The sequence below is a fragment of the Odontomachus brunneus genome, unplaced genomic scaffold, assembly GCF_010583005.1.
Source record: "Odontomachus brunneus isolate Ranch 3 - 2012 unplaced genomic scaffold, Obru_v1 Obru_scaffold_285, whole genome shotgun sequence".
Taxonomy (NCBI): domain Eukaryota; kingdom Metazoa; phylum Arthropoda; class Insecta; order Hymenoptera; family Formicidae; genus Odontomachus; species Odontomachus brunneus.
The window spans coordinates 93,685-104,616 of NW_022639735.1; positions in this window are offsets into that span (position 1 = coordinate 93,685).

Consider the following 10,932-nt stretch of genomic DNA (forward strand, 5'->3'; position numbering starts at 1 on the left):
ACATCCAGCTATGCCATTTTATACGCGATAACCATGGAGTTTACGTTCCAAGTGAGCATTTCTCCAAATCCTACTGAAAGCGCGCACGACTACGCGCGCCTGTCAGCGAAACGCATAGGCAACTCGTATGTAAGTGCAATATACTGTACGAGCACACTGTACGAGCGGCAGATCTCGCCATTACAGTTCCATCTGCCGCGTATAACGCGCGTCACCCCCTCTTCACCAATCTTCTTGGATTAATAATGCAAGATTTTACGTAATTGTTTGCGAAAGGGCAGAGGCATTTTGCGTTCAGTTTGATGAGCTCTACCTGCACGCAACGGGTTTGTCAATAACTGTCAGACAATATATCTACGTATACATATACGTAAACGCGTAAAACCTAGTCCGCGTCCACGGAACCAGCGATGCAAAGTTGTTTTTGCTACCCGAAGCGATGCGAACTGAGCGAGATTCGTAGTGAGAAATCCAGCCAGCGGGCATCTCTCCACGCAGATATCTACTAATTTAACTCGGACAATTAACACCGCTATTATGAACTTGTGCGTTAAGAGATAACGCGCGTTGCAAGCCATCGAATGAAGATCACAATGTCCGACTATTAATTAAGCGTCGAGCGCCGCGAAGAAGATATTGGCGTTAATATTTCTTCATTCATGTAACGAATGTCGGGAATCCCGCATAGAAATTTTTTAGCATTTTCCCAAATACAGGTTAGATTCCAATCAGAATGCTCAACTTTGTCTCAAAATAGATTATCCCACTGTAATACTAATTGGGAATCTTAATCTTGTCTCAAAATAGATTATCTCACTACGATACTAATTGGAAATCCAATTTTTGTCCCACTATGATAGATTATCCCACTATAATACCAAACAGAAATCCAATTTTTATCCCCAATATAGATTCTCTATCTATAATTGGAATAGAAATATTAAGGAAACTTGAGCTCTGTTGAATGTTTTTTGCATCAGTTTCATTAATGTAATAAAAACAACTGTGTTTTCTCTGGCTTACATTGTTCCATATTAAAACGTAAAATAATATATTTTTATTTTATATGTAATATAAAATACATTTTTACATGAATTCTGAGGATAATTTGACGATTTCATACATTTGTAAGTAAGAAGGATTTGTCGGATATTTATATATATATATATATATATTTATTTTTTTTTTTTAGCTCAAATACTTTCCATTACGACTTCTTCATAAGGATTTTTTTCGCAAACACTTTGAGTATTTATATATTTGTAACGAGTAAATACTCAAAGTGTTTTATATATTTTGCACAGTTTTAGTTTAAAATGTAAATCAGAAAAAATCTTTAAGGAAACGTTGGAGATGACAAAATGGAATCTGTCTGGATATTTCCCATTTAGATTCACATGTTTGAAGCATTACTTCTAACTAAAACCTGCATAAATTTCCTATATAAAACTTGGGATTATTGTGGGAAATCGGGCTGGATCTTACACCCCGAAGTATTTTCTACGGGTAAGACACCGTTGTGCATTAACGTATATATCGACTAACCATCAAAAGAAATAGCCATATCTGAGGATATAATGGACAGCCAGACGCGAGTTTCATCGATACGTCCGCGTAAAAAGCACTTCGATTCGCAGCGTTTCAAATACGGCTCGCTCGAAGTTCTCATTCCGCCAGGGTTTCACATACAGCTGCTTCAAAATATACCTGTCTCCGTATTAGCTGCAACGCGGCATTCTAAGGGAAAACGCCTGTTACTCGTGCGCGTGTACTTCTACCATGCGGATATACTGTTCATTTGTTGTACACATGCCAGAGAGGGTCGCGAATATATTCTGCTAATGGCGTACGTCACAGACAATGTACGTTCCGTCGCGTACCTTTTCGCGTCGAGGATGCGTTCGCTTGCCACCCCTATTCGCGAGATCTTCCTTGTGACGGGAACCCTGGCGACAACGACAAAGTCAGCCGTGAGCGCGTCGTTGATGCCGTGAGCTCGCGCGCGCGCGCGCACCCTTTCAACGTCATCCTGCTGCTTGCAAAAATAACCCGCCGGCGGTACGCCCATTAATTTTTTCCGAGCGCGAGCGGAAAAATATGGATTTTAAGCGAGGGCCGTCACTTACGTATGCAGCTGAAAGGAAGCCTGACCTCGATGAAAGAAAAAAGAAATAATAAAATAATAATAATACAAAATCACACTGCTGAAAGTACAGCAAACTGCACAACGAAATAAATTCGTTTTTCATAAGGAAAGGAAAATTCGTGTAATTGGAAAAAGGAATCGTCGAACGACGCGGCCGGGGCAATTCTCCAAATGCAAACTTGCGCAGTTTAGCAGCCTCGAGGTAAAATAGCCCGCGGAACATTACATAGCGATCTTCCTAAAAGATTGCGTATTCGCGAGAATGTAGACTCACGGTAGAGAAAGAATCGGTTGTGTATGTATGTGTGTGTGTATGTGTGTGTTTCCGTTTTTAATCTCAATTAGTTGCCGAAATTTCGGGGAAATATTTTATTTCTGATTTATGACGTTCGAAACGACGAGACGTTATCCCATAGCGCCCTTTCCCTCGGATGTTGCAGGGGAAAGATTGCGCTCCGCCGCGACGTAAATTTCCGACTAACAAAAATGTCGGGGAATATTTTTCGGTGCGTCGGGGAGAGAGTCGGCGAGCGCTGTCGGTGCCTCGACAAGCCGAATTCTTCGCCCCGCTCCGATGCAACAAGGAAAAATTTCGATAAGCCGCGCCTCGCGCCGATGCGGTGTTATCGAGACCGAAAAGAATTTTGGGTCAGGCGATTTCCGGAGGGCGATATACCGCGCCACGCGTGTCCCCCTCTCTCTCCCTCCCCCGTTTCCCCTCTACCTCTTTCTTTTCTCTCTCTCTCTCTCTCTCTCTCTCTCTCTCTCTCTCTTTCTCTCTTTCTCTCTCTCTCGCGTGCGCACGGACGAATCGATAGCGGAAATTTGTTTGTTTCGACGATGCACGGAATCGGGCGATTCGCGTCGAGAGAGCGCCGAGAGAGCGCCGTCGAAAATAAATTGGACTATCCTGATTTCTGCAGAGTGAACGTAACACACCTAAATCGTCGCGCCGGCTTAATTTTAAGCGTTTCGTATGCCCCGAGCGGGTGCACGCCCCTTCTCCGCACGCCACTGCCCAATTAGAGTTGTCTGCAGAGAAGGGGAGAGTGGGTGAAAAAAAAAGAAGTTACAACCGCATCCTTTACCTGCGGTCCTTCTTGCAAATTTTCGCAGCCCAGCCAGCCAGCCAGCCAGCCAGCCAACCAGCCAGCCAGCCAGCCAACCAGCCATCCGGCGGACGCGCTGCGGTGGGATAAAGGCGCGCGGGTACATTCGTTAGCATAATAATTGCTGCGGAAACTCCACGGTACGTAAAGCCAGCGAGTAAACGGCCTCGGTTAAGAGATACGACGATGTCGAAGTACAAAGTGGCGTTCGTTCGAGGAGCCAGCGTTTCTCCCGGGCCGAGTTTCCTCACCGCGCGGAAACCTACCTTATGTCTCGTTCGCGCCCTCGAAGAATTGTCTCGTCGGTGCAGCGCGTTATTCGTTTCCCTCTTCCCCTGGTGAACGCCGCTTTGCGGCGACACGCAGGTTCGGGAGACCGGCGTAGACTTACGTTTCACGAAATCATGGCGTGGGTTGCCGAGTGCCCGACAGCGGCGTCAGTAGGAGACGAGTCGCGCGTAAAGACCCGACATTCTGAAGTCAGAAAATGTCCATATACGGGGAAAGCAGACGCGATGTCCTGCCGGTAACTGCATAGACCAGCACATATCCTAGAATACGTGCTTGCAAACGGTAGCGAGCACACAACCGTGGGAGGGCGACGGAGGTAGAACGAGGAGAGAGCAAAGAGAGAGGAAGACACGTGACGATTTCTGTGCAAAGGACGCGCACGTCGGCCGCCGGCGGACGTTGTCATGCGGTGCATACATGCACAATGTTTGCGCATCCTCGACGGTACGATTATTGTCCCGAGCATACCAGCGGGGTTGCTGCGAGACGCGTTCACCGTTCTGAGACATGCATACGTGGCTAACGTGTTTGGTGACCGCGCATGCCACGAAAACTGGAAGCTTCTCTCTCTCCCTCTCTCTCTCTTTCTCTCTCTGTATGTCACTCTCTTCCTCCTTTACCTCCCTCTGCAGTCCTCACCTCGCTCTCTCTCTTTCTCTCCTCTCTCCGGAGCACAACACAGTCTCGAGTTGGCTCGGAGACCGAGCTAGATGGTGGTCACCTTCAGAATGGAGAGCTCGGCCTCAAGAGTGACGCGGCGGGCTCGAAACAAGGGGGTTGTTGCACGACTAGACTCGTCCCGCATACGTAACGCCGTTCGACCGCCTCTCTCTTTCTTTCTCCCTCTCTCTCTCTCTCTCTTTCTCGCCTCAAGATTTATGGCACGCGCGGCTGGAGCGACCACGAAGAAGATAAGATTCGGCCGCGATCGGGGAAACGAGCGCCGCGAGTACTCCCCCGGACAAAGAGTCGTCGGGAGATCTATCCGGGCGATCTATTGTGGCCGTGCGCGATGCAATTAGAGCGCAATTGGTGCGACGCGACGTACCGAGCGCCATAGTGCGCGTACTGGCGCACGAAATGCTGGACGTATAAATTGGAGAGTACACATTTATTTTATCTCGGGTTATTCGCCACAAAAAAAAAGAAGAAAAATATTTACAGCGGTTCCCCATCGCTCTTATCGCTTCGTTCGTTTCGTCAACGACCCTGTTTGAGTAAACCCTCTCGAAATTAACAGTGAGCGATTGCAGCTTGAATATTTTATGAGCAAAAAAGAGAGAGAGGGAGACACGGGACACACTTGAGCGCGCCTTGGCATTTCCTAATGGCCCGATTCAATCGCCCGCTGCCTCGATAGCGAGCGACCGAGATTCGAAGGCGCGTCCTTGCAAAGCCTTATCAAACGCCGCGCAAAACGTACCTCCGAGGGAGTCTCAGAGTGTGTGCAATCGTGACGGTTACGGAGCACGACACACCATCTCGGTAAACTGGTCTAATCCGAGAGCAGGTCTCGGAACCGTTGCGGCTTCTTCATCTTCGTAGCGCCAACTTTCGCGAGAACATTCTCTCGACGGCCTTCAGACCAGTCATTTAGTTATATTAAGGAAAAGTTGCCGCGATCTCCGTTGGAAGTAAATGCGACGAGTTGGGCGGCGAGAAAAGAAACTTCCGAGCCTGTGAGCCGACCGACGATTAAGAGGAGTAGAAAACTTCTCTCACAGAGACGCGCGTGTGTGTGCATATACGTGTGTACGTGTGTGTGTGTGCGTGTATGTCCTGTGCGAGATAACAAATGTCATCTCGGCTATACTACGCTTCTCGTCGACAGAATTATGACCGCCGCCATGTTCGCGGTCCTCGTAGACCTCTGTGCGACAATTGTGCATAAAAATGTGAGATATAATACGAAATATTTGTCACCTTACAACAACAATTTTTTTTATCATATCCTGAGTTTAAGTCTCATCCCGATAAACTGTGCGATATAAGTAAATTTCACAATTTTAAAATATAGCAACGTTGAATCATAAATGTTCAGATCTCACTCATATTTAAATAGAATTCTATTTACATAGAATAACGAAACAGAGAATCACGAAAAAAAAAATTACCAAAAATTTGCTTTCAACAATATGTCATGTTGAATGTAATATGAAAATCTGAGTGCAACTTTTAGTAAATTTGTTGCTGTATTAATGAAACAAAAAATTTACATTATTGCACGATATAAATTTAATAATTAATTCAAGACACAATATATTTATCTATAGATATAATTTAAAAAATTGAAGAAAAGAATTGTGAATTATTTTGAATTGTTTCCATCGTCAATTGTCTCACGTCGTGATAATCATAAAAATCTGTCTGCGTACTCATTACACCAAATTTTGATGTGTGTTAACTAGTCCTTTGGAAATATAATATTTAAATACTCAACAGGACATTACAATTTTTCATTGTGTAAAACTCCATTAAAGTATTTAAAGAACGATAGAATTATACTTGAATAATAAAGCAGATCAGTATAAAAATTAGGGAACTTTTATTAACTACTTCTTAAATACAACAAAATGTGATAATTACATAAAAAAGAACAGATAAATGAATGACTTCACCGTAGCAAAGGTTAATCGTGAATGTTCCGAAACAAGATTGGATCTCTCGCTTAATGACAGGATTGACCTTGTGGGAAAGGTAATTTAGAGATCCTTACGATGGCGAGTATTTCGTGCATTATCCTTAATGATGCGAGAGGAGCGAAAGATCCCTCGAGTGTTGCCGCCTTCGTGTGCTATCAGACACGATTATTCGGTTGTATCTGTTAAGTTCAGTCATCTAATTTACTTAAAGAGCAAGAAGTGGCGAAAAACATTATCGACACGACAAAATTGCCGAATATAAGAACGTAAGAAGTTTCATTTCTCTGATATTAAAACGTGTCATCAAATGTTTATTGAAAAAATAAAATTGGAGGCTTAAAATAGTTTAAATTCTAGTGCCTCTCGCAAATTTCTATTTTCAACAAATGTTTGATGTTTTAGAATCGTACTAGATAGACGCATGTAACTCAAAAAGAGAGCTACTTGTACTTCCACCATAACTTGTACAATTGAAGCACACAGATAGTTGTGAAGAATTCTCGACTGTGTATTAACTTTTCTAAGTAGATATTCTTATGGTGAAACTTTGTTTCTCATGTAGCTAAATAACAAGTAATAACAATGCAAAAGTTCTAATCATCTAATTTCCCTTACATTTGCATCACATTTGATTTACATCCCCGATGCGGAAACTTTAGTATTTGAATTTTAAATATGATACATTTTAACCACTATCACAAGTAGATTAAACCCATTATTATTTGCATTTACTTTGAACAATGTGGTAATGTTTGACGATGATAAAAAGAGAAAAATCTTGCATCCTTTAATGGATTGTCAGTGAGCTATCCAAAAATAGAAAATTATGAAAGTACAGTGACACAATGTAAAAAAAAGGACAGAAAAAATTAAGAGAATTATAAAAAATGATGACGATTTGTGCTGTGAAATTTAATTCATGATCTTTGAAATCTCGGATTGGTTTTTCCGACCTCGTGATCCATTTCAATTCTTCCCTATAAAAGAAAATTCGTTTTATATAATCTACCTATTTTTAAGTAATTTGGACGTAAAAACTTGAATATTTTATCCAAGAAAAAATAGGACACGTTGGAGTTAATTCCTTTCTATTCTGAGAGAATTTGGAATTCAGACATATTATTCCGAATTTCTCCCTCTAATTTTATAATAGAAATTAGAACGGAAAAATTATCTGTAATTCCTTACGAGAAGAATATGCAAAATGCATGATGCTACTGTTAAAAAAATGGGAAGCAAAAATAGAATATATCAAACGGTTCTTCAGTTCTGAAAAAGTCGGTAATTAAATTTCACAGAAATAATCCTACATTAATCTCTTTTCATTAAATTTAATTTGCAGGTGAGTGTCACACAATAGCTTTAATAATTAATCAAACTGTGAGTCCAAATATTCCGAATTAAAAAATGTTAAAAGTTACCGGCTTTAAAATATATTTCGGTATATTTAATTATTCGCGAATTCCAATGATATGAAACCTGTATTATTCCATCGGATTCCGTAAAATAAATTTTCGCATGCCCTCTCATCGGCGATGCAGTTATTCATGCATACAACCGCGGAAAATCACACCGTGATGCTTTCGTATAGAACAAGTAGACAAAGACGACCCGCGGTTGAAGTCATGGGCGACAATTACCACGAGGGTGATTCCGTACTATCGAAAATTAACTGCGCTGACTCGGACCGATGTGATCCCCTGGCAATAGTACATTATTGTACTAGGCTCTAGCACACGTGATTAGCACACACACGTTGAGCTAAAGCCTGCATCGTAGAACCGCATTACCATAATGACTCTCCATCAGTGGATTTACATATTTTTGCATTATACTTTGCGACACATACACACAGAGCTTTGCAATACTTTCCAGCCATTATTTGAATCAAGAGTCTGTCACTTCCAGAATTCTTTTTCTCCCCATTTTTTTAGAAATTCTGCGATATTCCTATTTTATATTTTCAGCAAAGGACGAAAATATAATCGATAATAACTAATCAATATAAATACTTGCGCAGTAAGAGCTTTTATCAACGATCATTGTATAATTTTTGTGTTACATTCCGATATAACGATACACGTCGCGCATTTTACACGCAAAACCTGAAGCCTCAATGAAATAACAGGAATATGTTGAGCGCAATGACATGGAAGGTATGCGAAATTGTATTACAAAAATCTGTCACATGCTATCTGTCCTCTGCAAAACATTCTCCGCTCTGATGCAGCGTCATTGTGCGCACAAAATAAGGTATTGATTTTTAATAGTTTCCAAAAGTATCGCAATGTTGTGCGTTGATAACGATACAAATTTATCGCGAATTAATGATATACAATAATTATTATTATTGTATCCGTGTCGCCACAGAGAAGCTGAATATAAATATTGCGATATAAGAAAGGGAGAAAACAATATTATGTACATAAAAAGTACGAAGGAGAAACATTTATCGAGGTAAAGTATAGTGTATCCGTTTGAAGGGATACGCTGAATTTAATTCGATGCATCACACGAGAGATACGCGTTTTGCATACTTCACGCAGAATGTCAATTTCGTGAATCAATATAGGCATTGCCGCGCGCACCAAGATATTCCAGGTAACAAAAGCAATTTGGACTATTCCCCGTGGCAAATGAGGCGCCTCTGATTAACACACATTGGCTCAATTACACGGGTTAGCCGAGGGAACACGAAATTGCCTGCTATTAACGGTGGCGCGAGGGTGGATAGACATACGAGATATATCAGCCGGATAACACGACGATACGTTGAAAGCCATAGAACGTAATGGGATACTGCAGAACAAAATGTTTCGCTATTTTCTTCCGTCGTGCTAATTTTCGGCGAACCCCGACGCGCGCATTTGGGCGCGCAACGACTCGCGGAAACGAACAGCCGAATTAACGAGCGAAAGCGGCGCAAGCCGGACCGGCTTCGCGAAATATCTTGAGTTGTACAAGGGTCGACGGTGAGGGAGAACTTTGGCATCATAACGAAATGGTTATTTGGAGACGGTTCTTTTAGAGATATAACAGTGCGCTATATATCTCACTCAGAGGGACGAGCAGCGCTAGTTACAACTTGAGCACAGCCGCGCTCTAAATACTCGCTATATGAAATAGTTCTGAAATATTTAAATAGAATTCTCCCGAGTTTTCCATATTCTATGCATCGCGCTTTAGCGGGAGAAACGGCAAAAGTATAATTTGGAAAGTAAATTCTTTCATGTCTCCCGCGGAGAGAAGTGTTTAGGACTTAATTTGCGAATTACACAAGTGAAAATTCTCGTAACATTGATTTTTCTTAGAAAATATAGAAATTAAAATGTTTTAATCGAGAAGCCAGAAGTTAATTGAATTAAAAAGTTGAGTGTTGCAAGAAAAAATACGGGAGGAGGAAGTCTATTTATATATACGCGTGCTCTCGAGCGCGTCTTGCAATGCTATAATGCAATATGTTTTAAAATTTGTAGATTACGACTTACATCTGTCACACGTAACTTCGTTTCGTGCTCCGCTGCTGTATAAATAGAAAAACGCATATTCAAGTAAATTTTATTTCAAGTATTTTATAAGTTTATACATTCCTGGATTTATCACGAGTTTATCGTAAGCATTAAATTTACTCAAAATACATTCTTAATATTAATAAGATCAACACTCTTATCATGAATATTAAATAAAAAGAAAAATTCGGTTTGCTTATTACATAAAGTCTAACCATCTTCTTCGATAAAGTTTTACGATATTCTTGAAATAAGTGTAATTTCTTTATTCTGTATCTAATTTCTGTATCTTTCTAAGTATACATGACAATATATCCTCATATTTATGATAAATATGTTTGAAGACTATTATCAAGAAAATATTCTTTATTGGAAATAGCCATTACTTTAAAAGAAAGAAACTAAATTTGCTTTTCTTGCCAACAGAATGATATTGTTTTGTGTGTACACAGAACTATTGCTAAGAAAAGCGATTACTCAGTTTATTATCTTTACCTTCTTTTGAGTATCTTCAATAAAGAATATTTTCTAGCTAATAGTTTTAAAATATACTTATTACAAATTTTAAAAAAGTTTATTTTACTATTTACTTAAAAGAAGAATTTATTCTCTTGACAAAAATGATACAATTTTATCGAATAAGAAGTTGATTCTCCTGCGTAATAAACAAGCTGAATTTTTGTCTTAATTTAATATTCTTAGTTGAAATATTAAACTTACTAGGATTTAGAAGGCATCTTAAATAACTTTAATGCTTGTGATGAACTTGCATAATAGATTTGTGGATATATAAACTTATGAAAGAATTTTCAAGCAAGTTCACTTGAATGCAGTACTTTTCTATATATAGAACGCCGTATTCCTGTCCGACACGTAGAAAAGCAACGTGTCGATCCATTCTTGTCCTGCTGTAGACAAAAAATGCGCGAATGTTAGATACTGAAACTGTAGGTCTATTCTTTCGCTCTGCGCTGCCGTACTGATGCAACAAGTTAGAGTGAGACAAATATATATTTGTTTCACTCTAACTTACTGCAACAGTGCAGAGCGAAAGAATAGATCTAGTACCTCAGAAACATAATTCTACACCTCGAGTTTCTTCATCGTAACTTCGTAATCAAATCTCGTGTAAGAAAATTTCGCAACGGTACAAGAACTCTATCTTAAGCTTGACATAACCAAACTCGGATGTACACTCAGAGGCAGGTATGGTGTCCCTCGGCGGGTCCGTATAC